Here is a 16904-nt window from a genome sequence, read left to right as displayed (position 1 = left end):
TGCATATAACTAATGTCAAGACTGGTAACTATTATGCACATGTTTTCTAATAACCCAAAAATCCAATCACTATGCCAAAAAATATTTGCAAGCAACACATTAAGATTTATATTCATTGCTAAATCTTATTTTTGGATTAATTCTCTAATACCCAAAAAATATAATGGGAAACCAAATATTGAGTTCATATTTGATTAATAGGAATTTTGAGAAAATGTTTTAAGGTTATTTAAATTTGTTTAAATAATTAATTAAATAATTTTCTTCATTCATATTATTTTTTGTTATCATCTTGATATATGTAAAGGAGTTGATTAAGGTATGATATTTGACAAGATCAATGTGGCCTATGAGGTAACCCTACAATTAACCTTTTTGATAGTTTATAGAGTAATGTCCACCTCTACAAATAACTAAGGAAAATGAATATTAAATTACCAAGAGTCACATGTGGTGTCGTCTATGGAGACAATGGAGGATTTCAAGCTAATTACCCAAGTAGAGATTATTTTAATCATAAATTAACTATTTCATATAATTATTATCAATTTATAAATTTATTTTTATGATTTGATCATGTAATTACTTTCACATGAAAACCCCTTAAGACTTCCAATGCTGTTGTAACATCTCTTGTAATAAAATATTTATAATGTATACATCTTATATTTTTATTCATTTCTATTGGCTTAGCATGTTAGGATAAATATTGTAATAAATAAACATCCTATAAGTTGCTCCATTTCCCCTTACGATTACAAAATCAAATTTTATTATCTAAAGCATTTTTTGTGTTCCCTAATTATTATTGTAAATAACACTATGTATAAATTGTGACATTTTTTACTTTTCTTTAAAACTTAATACACATTTATTTATATTTCTAAATTTATCTTTATAAAAAAATTCTATGTATTTTTCAATTGCAATAAAAGTATTTAAATAACTTAGACAACTTTTTGCTATTAATTAAAATAATAGATATTTTACCAAGTTCTTCATAATTAACGCATAATATTTTATTGGTTTCAAGGATTGTGAAAGTATTTGTGGGCAATTCTAATCCATAAAGATCTCATAAACTATTAAATGGACACATCAAGAGATATCATTAATGATTATTTTGAGTAGGAAAAAAATTAGATCCTCTATATTTAAAATATTATTTGATTTTAGAAAATCTAAGTGATAATGTTTTTATATTGTAGACATTATATTATAGAAACTTGATACTTGTTATGAATCTAGATTGTATCTAAATCACACATGTTCTTCTATGTCAATCTATAAAAATGTGTACAAATAATCAAAGGCAACAGTTTTTGGTCATTCATATGAGAGTAAGATGATGAATGAAATATAGGCTTCCTATACTACGTCAATTATATTATTTTCTTTGGTAAATAGAATTAATTTGGTTTGGAATGTTCAAATAAGGTAATATGAGATTATATACTTAATTATATTTTTTGATAATAAATTAATTCTAGTAAAGGCCTCTATAAATACAAACATGTAGAATTAAATTTTACAATATTATACTTATCGACTTAATATAGCAAATATAATCAAGGATTAAAAAAAAATTAATATATGTAAAATCATGAGAAGGTGATGGTAGAATATGTGTATAGAGTTGGATTAAGTTTAAGAATAATGTATTGATACATGTAGATTCAAGATAATTGCAAAAAATTATATAAAAATTCAGAGCAATTAAAAGTGTACTAGAAATATTTGACTTTACAATTGAATCTTTTTTTTTAAATAAAAGTGGGCATGCCACTAGACTATTTTTTATTTATTCAAAATATACTTTTTAACAACGGGTTCAAATGGCATACCAACAGGAAAGAACCCGCAAGAAAACCTCCAGTTACGACCCTTAAAACGAAAAAACTGACCAAAGATCCCCATACAAAAGCAGTCTAAATCCACCTTTTTGATAGATTTTCAAATATGCCAATCCCCCACCCTAAATCCTACAAAATATTGAGGATATACAATCACCCCCTCTAAGGGAAGATACAATAATCTCCAACATATGAGTTCTTTCGATGCAATATATATATGCAAATCAATTCCAAACCAAAATGCACAGGAAACTCCAAGTGCCATACTCCTCACACCATCTTTCATCCTGCCAAAAAAGAATGTCAAATAGAAACTATTGAAGAAAGCATAATTAGGAGGAACAACCTGTAGTGGAGCTGCAGGGAGAGGAGGAGTAGATGAAACAATACAAAAATTTAGCGCATCCAAAGTCCTGTTCACAATCTGAGGAGAAACAAAATCTAATAGTTTTTCCAAACCTTTCAAAGCATCATCTATGCTATCACATATTAACCCACCATAAGGGAAAGAACCCACATCAAACATATAATTATCCAAAGATGACTCAAAATTATCCAAAATGTGAAATGTGCGAGGCAGAGATGAAAAGACAAGCATCAAATAAAACTGCACACATGTCGCCATCCCTTAATCATTATCATTAACCATCCTTACTGGTTACATCAGAAGGTAATGGTATTCATTTCCAATGTACACTTACCACTTAACCATAATGCGAAGCAAAGATGATATGACAAGCATTAAATAAAAACTGCACACACACCGTCGCCCCTTAATCATTACCATTATCCATCCTTACTAGTTACGTCAGAAGATAACCAGACATTATAAAAATGAAGGAGAAGCCTTCACTTACCATGTAAACTTACCTCTTTAAATTCAAATATTTCAAAACCAAGGAAGGGATCTCTTCCAAACTTACCTCTTTCATATTAGCATCACTATCAATGGCTAAGTTAGCCAAGAAATCTGCAATCTTATTCACTTCTCTATAATAGTGGGAAATCAAGAAGGAATAAAAAAAATCTATTTTTTGTAAAATATGATCAAGTATATATTGTAATTGCCAACAATTTGACTTCTTTTTCATGACACTTTGAATAATAACCATATAATCACCTTCAATTATTGAGTCCTTAATTCCTAGAGATATAGCCATATCCAAACCAAAAGACAAAGCATAGAATTCTACACAGTTGTTAGTCTTGAAACTAATCGCATGACAACAAGCCTGAATAGATATTACCTTATGATCATAAATTACCATACTTGCCCCTGCCAGGCCAAGGTTCCCATGAGAAGCTCCATCAAAATTCAATTTAAAGTGCCCTTGCGGAGGAGGTTTGTAGCTACCAAAATTTCTCTTACTTATAGCATTAGTCTTATTCAAAATAGATCCATGAGTAGGTAAAACTGATAACATCTTCTAGACTTGAGTTACCCTACTATCCCAATGAGAAAAAGAGGTAAGATTTTCCAAATTCTTATAAATAAAAGACAAAGCAACTTTAGAGATGGAAGATTCAATCCTCAATAAAACCTCAACCAAGGGAGAACTTGTTTGTTTGAAAATCCTATTATTACGCTCTAACCAAATATTCCAAATCACAATAGATGGAGAAATAATCCAAAGACATGCATAAAAATATGAAGCAAATAGGAGAGGCTAGGATCTGAAGTGGGAAAGGAGATCCTTACCAATAACAAAGGATATATTTATATTTTCAAACAACCATTGCCAACAAGCATAGGCAAAATCACAGTGAAGAAACAAATGTGCAGAGGATTCTAAATTTTTATTAAAAAAAACACAAGGAAATACTGCAGTAATACCCAACCTATCCAACCTCATACCTATAAGGACCCTGTCCTACACTGCTAACCAAGCAAAAGCACTAGCCTTTGGGAGACAAGCCATATGCTAAAACAACTTGTATGGCCAAGTAGATAAATCTTTAGCAACCAAGAGAGAATTATAGTCATCCTTAACTGTGTACTTACCAGAGATATTCATTGTCCAGAGAAGTTCATCCTCAGCATCAAAAAGAATTATTACTCTCTCCCCCAACTGCTTTTCATAGTCCAATTTCACATTTTGATCAATATCTAAAAACTCAATTGATTTCCATCTTGCCACCTTAAGATTTTTGCTATACTCAATCTCAAAATAATCTACCACAAAAACACCCCAAAGGGAAGAAAGAGTGAAAATTAAAGGAGACCAATCCCTTGTATTCACCAGAGGGGGATGTCCATTCCAAACTTTCTCCCAAAATTTGACCTTCCTACCATTATGAACAATCCATGAGAGATGAGGCAAAATCAGTGATCTACATTTACATAGAAATTTCGAAATAGCTGAACCAGATGGTAAATTTGAAACTTTAAAAACATCCTCTCTTGGTTCATTATTTAAATATTTAGCAAACATAATCTGTGCCCAAAAAGAGATCGGTCTCTCATACAATTTCCAAACCACCTTAGCAGCTAAGGCTAAATTCTGACTTTCTCGACTCCTAATACCTGTGCTCCCAAGGTTTGTAGGCAAACAAACTTTATCCCATTCTACCAGAGGGAGTTTTTTCTTACCATCTTTATTATTACTCCAAAGGAAGGACCTAAGAGTATCCTACAAACTAACAATAACCGCTTTTGGAGACTACAAAACAGACATGAGATAAATAGGAACAACATTTAGGACAGACTTAATAAGAACAATCTTACTAGCCAAAGTTAACCATCTATGATTCCAGGATAGAATCCTTCTAGAGATAACTGAAATAATCTTATCCCAAAACTCTAGTTTATCCTGCTTAATGAAGAAAGGTATACCAAGATAAGAACAAGGAAGATTTCTAGATCCAAATCCCCAAAAAATATTCAATCTATCCTGAACCAATTGTGAAGTATGAAGGAAAAAAATATTTGACTTATCAACAATTACTTTTTGACCAGAAAAGGATGCATAATTCTATATTATCCCCTTTATCACTCTTGCCTCACCCAAAGAAGCCTGACCAAACAAAAAGGTATCATCTGCAAACAAACAATGGGAAATGCTTTGTGGAACATTTTGAACCCTAATTCCATTCCAAAGTCCTCTCAGCTTAGCAGCTCTAATAGCCCAACTGAATGTTTCAGCTAGGAGAATGAATAAGAAGGGAGACAAGGGATCCCCCTGCCTCAAACCCCTAGAGGAGGAGAAAAAATCACAAGAGGAGCCATTAATTAGAACCGAGAACCTTGCAGAAGAAATACAAGCACAAATCCATTTGACCCATGCCTTGGAAAAGGCCAATTTAAGTAGAGCAACATGCAAAGCCTCCCATTCTACTCTATGATACGCCTTCATCATATCTAATTTGAGGATCATGACCGAGATTCTCTGAGTAGAAATAGAATGCAGAACATCATGCACCACTATAGCTCCCTCTGTCATCTCCCTTCTAGGAACAAAGCCACCTTGTTCTAAAGAAATGATCCTAGGTAGAATTTTAGTCAACCCTAAAGAAATAACCTTAGTAAAAGTCTTGTACAAAGTGTTACATAAAGCAATAGGATGAAAATCAGCAAATGTCTTAGTAACCTCTTTTTTAGGAATAATTTCAATCATTGTAGTAAATTTAAACTCTTTCAAAATAGACCTATTCCTTATAGCTTCCTCAAGGGCCAATAAAACATCATTTCCCAAAAAATCCCAACATTTCTGAAAAAATAAAGGAGTAAAACCATACAGTCCCAGAGCCTTATCAGGGTTCATTGCAAAAACAACATTCTTAACTTCATCCAAAGAAAACTGAGACATCAACATTTTATTATCTTCCGAAGATACCAAAGAAGGGATATTAGAAGAAATGTTATTATGAATATCTCCATGCTTCGAAGATAATAGTGACTTAAAAAACCTAACTGCCTGTGCAACAAAATCCTACCGGTCTGTTAATAGTTTATCATTTTGACACTTAATACAAGATATCCTATTTCTACTTCTCTTTATTTTTGTTGAAGACTGGTTTTTTTTTGTATTTCTATCACCATCTGAAAGCCAGACCTCCCTCAATTTCTGTCTCCAATAGATTTCTTCTCTGGTCAAAACTTCTTCAAGCTCTTCTTTTAGAAACTTTAGTTCATCAAAAACAAGTGGCACCATACCATGTTGAATCACATGTGAATTAAGACATTCAATCATATCTTGAATCCTCTATTTTTCCTAAAAGATGTTCTTAAAATGCAAGATATTCCATTCTGTAATGTTCAATTTCAAAAAACAAAACTTCTTAGCAATCTGAAACATTTAGGATCCAGAACAATAAGGAGCAAAATTCCACCATTTTTTGAGCAAAGGCAAAAAGGAAGAATCTCTAAACCACATAGGTTCAAATTTAAAAGGTGACTTAAAAGGAGCTTTGTATTCCAAAATTGATAGGGAAATTGGAAAATGATTTGACCCCGAAACTTGTAGAATAGAGGAAAAAAAATCAAATTCTGATTCAATCCAAACATCTGATAACAAAAACTGATCTAACCTTTCCACAATCTGTGAAAAATCTCTTCTCATATTTGTCCATATGAAAACCCCATTCTGAAACTGATAGTAAAAAAGACTCATGTCCTTAATGAACTTCCCCAAGTCTTCCATGATTTTTTTATTAGGGAGAATACCTCCTTTCTTTTCTCCCAAATCAGTGATAGCATTAAAATCCCCCCCAAAGATTATAAAAGGACCATGCCTTAAAGGGGAGGAAATCCTCTTAATCTCTTCCCATAATTTAATCTTCCTTTGAATACCAGATGGAGCATAAATATTAAAAATCTGAAACTTAACCTTTGAAAACTTTCTTTTAACTAAGGCCAACATCCAGTTTACAGCAGAGGCAACTAGCTCAGCCTCAATGTTATAGTTATTCTAAAGCCATGCCAATCCCCCTGACGCACCACAAGCTGGAGAGGAGAGGAAATCCCACCTTCTCCAAGAAGTAAAAACCAAATCAGCAGACTCTTTTGACAATTTTGTCTCTTGTAACATGAAAATATCACACTTAACTAGCTCTTTCTGGGACTTAGTTAAGCACCTCTTGTTAGGGGCATTTAATCCCCTAACATTCCAAGACATAATTCTCATTTCTCTCGAGGGGAGACCGAGGCTCCCCTCTTTCCTTTAAATGAAGAAGACTTCCCTTCTCCAAAGCTACTTTGAAGATTACATTTCATAGCCCCCGACCTAGTCACAGGAGGGCTATTGATAGACCTCTTACTCCTCTTACCTTCAGGAGTAAAACTTTCTTTCATTGTGCTACCAAGAGAAACCAAATGCTTCCCTTTCCTATCACCAAAAGAAAGAGACAATGTGTGTTGAATCCCAGCATCAATTTCCAATTGAGTCTTTCAAAATTTTGGAGGCCTACCCCTACCAGGAGAAACCATAGATGAAGACCTAATTAGAGTAGTTTGGACAATTGGTAAACTCTTACTTGACTTAGGAGAAGTCATGACTAGATTTTCAATGATGTCCACTTTTATTGAAGCCAAAACCTCAAAAGGATTAGTAGATTCAAAGATAGGAAGGGTCGATTTAATTTCCCCCAGGTTATTCTCAATGGAACTAATAACCCTATTCGTAATGTCCTCATCCATCTGATGCTCATGATCTTTATAAAGATCATTTACTTGCTGAACCACATTTTCATCTGGCACAATAACAGGAATGTCCCTCGAATAAATATTATTTCCTAAGGTGGCATTATTATCCACATTCACATCAACATGCTACGAAGAATTATTAGACACCAATCCTTTGACTTGTTGATCAAGGGTAGCATCATCAGGAAACCCTAGAGAAGAAACCCCAACATTAGATTCCAAAACAACCCCATCATTCTTAGCTAAAATATGAACAATCCCCTGGTATTCCTTACCCTCTAAATATTCTTTTGGCTTCTTAGAACAGACTAGATTCCCACCACCATCATTTGGTGATAATAAATGAGAGAGATTATCCAAGAAATTCGAGGTATTGATATTTGGAAATAATTCTTCCACATTGTTGCCCCTCGAAAACACAATATTCTGGTGAGATGTTACCATCTTATCCTTACTTGCAAATAACCCTAAGACTGTGGATTGTGAAACATAACATAATCCTCTCGCTACCCAACATCCCTCATAACCTGGTGGTGCAGAGCACCTAGCTCAAAGTTGTCTTTTCTTGCATTTTAGAGTTTTTGTGTGATTTCAAGTTATTTTATGTTGTAATAAGGTGGACGAAACCCTATGATTCTATTTGAAGCCATAGTTTGGTTGTCCTTACCCTTAGTAAAGACCAATTGTGGGATATGCAGCGGGTCTTCCCAACCCACATCAGCCCACGCGCCAACAACCCTATATTCGCCCATATCGAGCGACAAATTGCAGAGTAAAAATACCTTTAAGATTCAGGTCGACAAAAGACTTTACAATTGAATCTTGTTATGGTAAAGTTTATTTCATATATATTATTTGATGTTGACCAATAAGAATGATATCTAACTACAACTAACTAGTAATATTTCACACATTCTCTTGTATGAACTTTTTAACAAACCAAAGCACCCACTTTCCAACATAATCCTTTTTGAAGAATGAATTAATAACCATATGCATAATTTAATATATTTCCTAAGTGGTTAGCTGATGACTACTATTACCACATGTTTATAATCAAGCTGACTTGTTTATAGAGTTTATATTAAAAAAAATCAAGTTATAAAACATCTTTAAAGGTCATATATAGAATAATTTTTTTTTGCTAGTTTTATTTTATTTTAGAATTAATCACCTACCTTTAACTTTACCCATCTAATTCACATTTGGTGTTATATTATCAACTTGTATTAAGATGGGGTCTTTACATTCATCAAATAATACTAGATCATAAAAGTTTATTGGGTGTGCAATTTTCACTTCTTTTTTTTTGTTGAGGTAAACATCAATGTGAAATGTAGAAGCATGTACAAGATACTAAAGAGTATTGATTGTCATTTGATTAAAAAATGTGGAACAACTTTGAGCTACGAAGATATATGAATCTGGGAGGAAATGGATGTATCAAGGATTGCTAAACTAATTTGTTTGGGTTTACGTTTGATTCATAATTCTGAAAGGTTGATAAATAAAAGTTGTTAGATTGGTTATTTATCATTTTCTAGACATGTCAAATGGTTCCTATTATGGAATTATATTTAGTTATTTACCAAAAGGTTGTGCCTGCAAACATTGATCAAAAAGCAGATGAAGTTGTTAATGATTCTAGAATGGTTCCATTCTATTTTGAGATTGACAATAATATTGTAACTTTCATGGGTGAGCCAAAGACATTGAGCAATACCAAGGAAGAGAACTACTCACAAAAACAAATGATGTAGTAATAAAGTAATCAGTTCTAAAGCTAATCATAGATATAGTTTAAAAACCTATTGAGGAGGCAAGGATGTAGGGACTAGAACTAGAGAAAGTGAGAGAAAAAGAAGTAGCTTGCAAGTTAGTATTTCCAAGTCTATATCCATATGATCCAAAGTTATAAGCAACAACAATAGATTTAGTTGTTGATTTTATTGTTTTGAGATTTCAAGACATCAATAATCATGCAAATAATAGATATAATAAAAAATCGAACAGTTCAAAATTATCTATTTCTAACAAAAATTATAATAATTATAAAATGTTCAACATCCCCTTTGAGCCAATGGGTTCAATTGCTATTATAGACCTTCAAATATATAGGTTTCAATAGTTCCAAAGTAGGGAGAGAGATGCGCTTTTTGGTAAGTTGCAATCCTATGGAGAGGGCTTTCTAGAATACCTCGGCATTGTTGTTAATAATTCTTAAATTTATCTATAATAATGGTTAAGCTTAAAAATTTAAGCTATAAAGCTTTAGGAAGCTAGTGGTCTCACGATTCGTTTTAAGCTCCAACTTAAAGACATTCACTTAAAATTAATATATAAAAAAAATATCTGTACAAGATTTTATTTTATCTTGTAGCATTTTTTTATATTTTTTATGAAATCTCAACTTATTTTTTTATAAACAAAAGTAATGCACGTGTTTTATATGCTAATTGTGTTTGACATTAAACTATTGAAATAACTAAATGTTAAAATCAAAAGAACATGGGAATATCTTTTTTTGATGTGAAATGTTGAAAAGAAAATCAATGAATTGTTTTGACATTAAACTGTTGAAACGAGATAGAAAATTGAAATCAAAAGAACACTCTCCCATTATCAAGGAACGTGGCATGACATTTTCAAGTTCGAGAGAGAAACCCAAAATATGACACAAGAAATGCGAAGACTACGGAAATCCTGAATTCTCATGCTCCAAAAGTCCAAAATATAACGTGGCATAGTTGGGCTTGGCTACTTTTCCATGGCAGATACTCCAAACTCCAGAATATAACATTACAATCCGAATCTGTTGGAAAAATTGATTAGTCAAGCTTGACATCAGCCCTTCAAGACATGACGTAAGTTAATAGATTGGATCATATCAGCCGTTCAAAATTTGATAGAAATTCTATAAATTGGAGTGAATGACAAGCTTCACCATAGCACGCCGCAGTGTTAACACGGCGCATTGGCAATCATCACCCCAACCTGTGGGATGATGATTTCCTACAATCCCTCTCAAAATCTTATGATGTAAATTACTTTACTGTGTTTTAGTTTCTTAAAAGTTACTGTCCTCATCTATTTTGTCTTATAAGTCTCGATTGGTTTTCTGATCTGTGCAGGATCCCTCTTATGGTGGACGTGCTGAAAGGCTGATTAAAGAGATAAAGGGCATGTTCAATGCCCTTCATCTAAACGTCTTTCAACGTCTCTATCAACGTCTCTATCAATTACAATGGTGGATGATGTAGAACGCCTTTCAACGTCTCTATCAACGTCTTTCAATGGTGGATGATGTAGAACGCCTTGGAATTGACCGTCATTTTCAGAATGAAATTAAAGAAAATCTTGACTATGTTTACAGGTTTGCTTGGTTTTTAAGATTCAGGATTAGTATCATGTTTCTGACTCTATTTCTTTTGTTAGAGCCGAGGCAACTATATTTTACACTGTATGCCTTAGTCTATTTCTAATATGCAAGAATTGTTTGAATAGCAGATATTGGAATGATACCCATGGCATTGGATGTGGTAGAGAGAGTTCTTGCGTGGATCTCAACACCATAGCCCTGTGTTTTCGAATTCTTCGCCTGCACAGATATGGCGTTTCTTCAGGTGATATCTGCAATCATTTAATCAGAACTCATTTACTCATTTATCTTGCAAGATACATTTAAGAAAGCAAATTCTAACGAAGAAAAAAGTCATCCACACCTCTTTTTTTTTTAATTGTAAAGAAATGATTGATGATTGATATGTAATGTATAAATCTATTATATCAGTTAACTTTTTTCTCATTGTAAGAAAATTCAATACAATATGATTGACTATTGATGATTGATAAATATGCACTGCATCTATTACACTTACTCTTATCTATAATAACCTTCCAATCTTATTAATTGGATATATGAACACACTAAATTTCATTTTCTTAAAAGTATCAAACATTGATATTAGATATACTTTAGGTTATATTACCAAAGGATGAAATTGTTTCTAACTTGTTGTCATAGCGGGTATGTTGCAACAATTCAAAAGTAAAGATGGACAAATTTTTTACTCAGACAATCAATCAAATGAGGAGGAGTTAAGAAGCATTCTAAATTTATTTCGAGCTTCACTCATTGCATTTCCTAAGGAGCAAGCTTTGGATGATGCCAAATCCTTTTCTACAGCATATCTAAAACAAGATCTATCGAATATTAATAATACTAATATTTCAAAAGAGGTATCCATACACATTAATATTCTCTTCATATTAAGTCTATGAATCTATTTATTGATTGTAATTCTAATTTATGTGTTGTAACAGATAGAATTCAATCTAGAGTATCATTGGCACACTAATGTGCCTAGGTTAGAAGCAAGGACATATATTGACATGTATGGAGATACCAAGACTACCAACAAGTAATTTTAATATCCTCTAACATACCCATCTCCTCTTAATTTTAAAACTTAGTTTTTTTTTAAAAATTTACATTAAAGATTTTTCATGTTAACTCGAACAAAAATTTGAATGTTTTAAGTTTACATGAACATCTTTAAAATATATTGACATTGTAAGTTTTAAATTCTTCTAGTATTTTCAACTCAAAACTTTTAGAACTAGCAAAGCTAGACTTGAATATGATCCAATCAATTCAACACCATGAGCTTCAAATTCTCTCAAGGTAAAAAATTCATATTATGTAACATTTTCTAATTGTTTGAAGAATAAATTTTTTATGATAGAATTTATATTGAAATAGTTAAAAAAAAAAAGTTGATATAGTAACGTGTTCGTGTTTTAGATGGTGGACAGAGTCTGGTCTAGCTAAACTAGAGTTTGCTCACCATCGCCATGTGGAATTTTATTTTTGGGCAGCTGGAGTGTGTATTGAGCCAAAATATTCTACTTTTAGAATTGGGTTTGCAAAGATGGCTACCTTTATCACTTGTTTGGATGATATTTATGACACTTATGGAACTTTAGATGAACTTAAAATCTTCACAGAAATCAATTAAAAGGTACTTGTTTACTTATATTCATAAGATGGGATCATATAAATAAAGATATCAAACCATATTCATGCTAAATATCTACTTGTTTTTGTAGGGATCATGGCTTCCATGTAAATAACTAACACATTGATGATAATACATTGTAATTTATATTGGGTAGATAGAAATTGGTTTATTTCTCCATATTTATCAGATACTTTCTTAAAAATATTTCTATTGATATTAATATATAACAAATATTATGATTTATTAATATATTGATTGATAGAAAGATAGATGTAGATATTGTGTTAATATATTATTTTGTGCTTTATGAAAGGTGGGATTTAGCATCTATGGAAGGACTTCCCGAATTTATGAAGTTGACATTCAAAGCATTTGATGAGGGTGTGAGGGACATGGCTCAAGAGGCTGAAAAATCTCAAGGCAAAGACACACTTGACTATGTGCGTAAAGCTGTATGATTTTATAATATTTATTTTTGATACGTATAATTAATATTCTATTAGTCAAAGTGTATAGAAAATGATTAAGATATCGCTTCACTATGTTTAAAAATTTGAAATGCAAATTCAAGGCTATTTAAAAAAGTGAGAACTTAAAATGTATATCTTCAATTCAAATATGAAATAAGTTACAAAATATCTTATGTAGAAAAACACTCTTCTCTCAATTCTATTGATCTATTGAACTCTATTTTTATTTTATATAAAGAGAATATTTTTCTTATCATTTCTTGTACTTGTTAATCATTATTGATATTAAAACTCTATATTAATTTAGAAATTTATTATTTATTTATTTATATTAGGTTACCAAAAAAATATTGTAAATGATGTCATATATTGAGTATGAGGGCCTTTTCCAATTAGTGTGATCTAGGACTTACCTTTTATTTTTATTATTTACCATTCTAAGTTTTTTTCCTTTATTTTTTTTTATCTCCCTAACCTTATATTTTTATTATTTACCATTCTAAGTTTTTATTTCTTTATTTTTAAAGTCTAACCTAATATTTTTAAGTAGTAGACTAGTGATATTCTATGAGTGTCAAATATTAATCTTAGAATTATAGGTGTATATAATAGAAGGTTTACAATGAAAGCAAATTGGTAGGTATGCATGACCTACCGAAATATAATTGTTTAAAAACTAGAATCAAAGAAAAACAACTAAAGTAAGGAGTACATCACCCATCCTATCACTAGGCACATGCTAGTGCACTAGGAGGAGGGAGAGGTGAGTCCTCCTACTAATGAAGAATTTAATAGGGTGACACTTTAAAATGAATGTTAGGGAATTCATAGCCATCTTGAGGGTATTGTACTACAATAAACAACAATATTTATTAGGTAAGTTAATAAAGAAAAAATAACTCCTTGATATACAATATTTCTTAGGTAAGTTAATAAAGAAAAAATAACTCCTTGATATGGCCTTACATATTACTGGAATAATTTCTTAAAAGGAAGCAATCCAACCCCTCCACTAAGGAGATGATGATAAAACACTATTATTGTGCAAGTGGTTCCATTAATCATAAAATGATGGTAGCATTCTTTGAGTAGTACTTTACGAAGAGTGCAAAAAACACTCAGTTTATTGACTAGGTTTGTTAAGCACATAAAAATTATAGTTCCAATTAGTTCGTTTGTCACTATTTATAACGATAAAAATAAGTAAGCATGAAATATTTTTGTCTGAAAATAAAACATCGAGCACTTCCATTAAAATAATTCAATTTATACCAATCTAGAGTTAAAAACAAAATAGAACATCTATTGAGAAACTAGAAATTATAACCATGTAGTTAGGTCAAGGTATTGAGGCTTCAAATAAAATAGATTGGCAGGAAATTGATACTAGATTAAATGAAGAAAATAGAAAATAAATCAAGTTTGAGAACTTCATTAATATAGGCAACTTCGAATGAGGTGTTTGAATGATGCCAATATCTAAGAAGCTAGGAAACTATCATGACCTAAATGAATGCCATTAAGAAAAAACTCTCAATGAAAGAGAAATTAAATAAGGTGAGAAAAAAGGATAACAATGGATTAAAAACATATTTATTCTACAAACCCAAGTGAACGAGAGATATTTATTTCATATCACTTGTCAAGTTATAAAGGATGGAGGAAAAAGGACTCAGAACTTCGTAAAGAATGTTCAAAATATAATTCTTTGACATAGTTTGAAAATTGCACCAATAATCAAAATATTATATTAAAAAATAAATTTTTATGTTTTGTTTGAAAATAATTTGGATGCACTTATTCCTAGAACCTATCAAATTCATTCTTCAATTTCTTACTAAAATAATGTGTAGATTTTGTTTTATATATTTTAACTAATATTTAATTGAAAATGTGTTTTTAAATATTAAGTTATTGTTTGTTCTACATTCAAAGGAAACCTAGTGTGAAAGGTGGAACAAATAATACCCATATCTATCTTGTTATGGTTTATAAGATACACTTTAATATAAAGATTTTAATTCTTGTGGCAATAAAAATTAAATGTTAACTATTATATTCATAGTTATTTTTACCCTCTAATATATTTTCATTTTTTATAGAATACTATATGTAATTAATATCATTCTCTTTACTAATATCAATAACTATTTTTCCTTGACACAATGGAGGGATTTAAATTTTATCTTTTAAAAAATTTTATGGATATATTTTTTTGATCGCTAAACACTCTTTATTGGAGCTATGAAAAAGTGGGGCCACAATGGGGGACCTCATCCCCAAGATTAGGTTGAGGCATTAAAACCTCCCCAATTAACACTTGTGAGTTTTTTTCACCTTCTTCCCTCATCTGACATCCTGCTTCCTCTTATATTACCTTCGTCTCACCTCCGCAATCTTCCTTCCTCCTCTTTGAACCTTTACCTAGTTCTCTAAGAATCAAAAACTATGATATACGAGACCTAAACACCTCTCTTTTAGTTCTCAATCCATACTATTGATGTGGCATCTCGCTCCCTCCATCAATCTCATGCTTCCATTGACCCACCCACCACCATCCTTTCTTTTTTCGTTGATCATTCTCCCAAATCCATCCTCTATTACCCATTTATCATCATCCAAACCAGCTCGAGTGAGAATTGAACTTAGAACCCAACATTAACACTAGGCGGAAAAGAACCATTGTAGTGCAGGGTCATCCCCAATTTTTTTATGGATATTTCATTTAATATTCATTTCGAATATTATTTTCTATTGTTCTTAAAAATTTAACTAATTTAAAGTATTAATATTAACTTGGAATATTGTTTAAATGTAGTGGGATGTTTACATAGATGCTTACTTTCAAGAAGCAGAGTGGCTTGCTATGGGTTATATACCATCTTTGGAGGAATATTTAGAGAATGGAAAAGTAAGCTTTGGGGCTCGTGTTGTGACCTTACAACCTATACTCTCATTAGATGTTCCCATTTCTAATGATGTTATTAAAGAAATCGATTATCCATCAAGGTTCAATGAGCTCTTGTGCTTAACCCTTAGATTAAGAGGTGACACAAAGACTTTCAAGCTACGCTATAAGTTTAGATAATTTAACTTTCAAACTTTCATATTTATTCACGTAGATGATCAATTGGTTTGATTTAAAAAGAATTATATATGAAAATTTACAAAAATATGATATTATTTTTGAAGGCTGAGGCAGACCATGGAGAAGTGATATCATGTATAACCTATTATATGAAAGACCATCCAGGATCTATAGAGGAAGATGCATTAGAGTATCTCAATTATTACATTGATGAAAAACTCAAAGAATTAAATTGGGAATATTTAAAAATTGATAATGTTCCAATAATTGCCAAGGATCATGCATTTTATCAAAAGGTCTCCAACTTCTCTACAAAGAAAGAGATGGATTTAGTGTTTCAGTCATTGAGACAAAGAATCTTATAACCAAAACCATGATTGAACCAGTTCCTATTTGACTTTTTAATTAGGGTACATATATTATTAATAATGGTGTCCTTTGCATGAGCAAGACCAAAGGTTTTCTTTGCCTGGTTCTTTCCCACCGGTGCTCTTTGAACCAGGACTGTAAAATTCTATTTCCAAATTCATGAAAATAGAGATTTCCAAAAATGATTAACATGTTTTTTTATTGAGAATTCAATATTTTGTCTAACAATTGTAAAAATAATCAAATTATGGAAATATCATATATGGAAACATGTCATTCGATATATGCCCACTTTTAAAAAAATTTCAAGAATCATTGTGTTCAAAATTTATTTATCATTTTATTTATATTAGATTCATTGGTATATAAAATTGGTAATTATATTATAACCACTAGATTTAAATTTAAATTGCTCATTTAATATTTTTAAAAAGGTACTTGAATTAGAAATTATATTCTTCT

The 16904-nt window shown here is 31.2% G+C and overlaps 1 pseudogene; it reads left to right on the top strand.

Annotated features, from left to right (window-relative positions):
* Positions 1-16470, top strand: part of LOC131859862 (alpha pinene synthase, chloroplastic-like) — a 39903-nt pseudogene extending 23433 nt beyond the window's left edge.
* Positions 16471-16904: the final 434 nt, after the last annotated feature.

The sequence above is a fragment of the Cryptomeria japonica genome, chromosome 2 (genome assembly GCF_030272615.1).
Source record: "Cryptomeria japonica chromosome 2, Sugi_1.0, whole genome shotgun sequence".
Classification (NCBI taxonomy): Eukaryota; Viridiplantae; Streptophyta; class Pinopsida; order Cupressales; family Cupressaceae; genus Cryptomeria; species Cryptomeria japonica.
The sequence above is the reverse complement of the archived record's forward strand: the minus strand, read 5'-3'. Positions and strand labels throughout refer to the sequence as shown.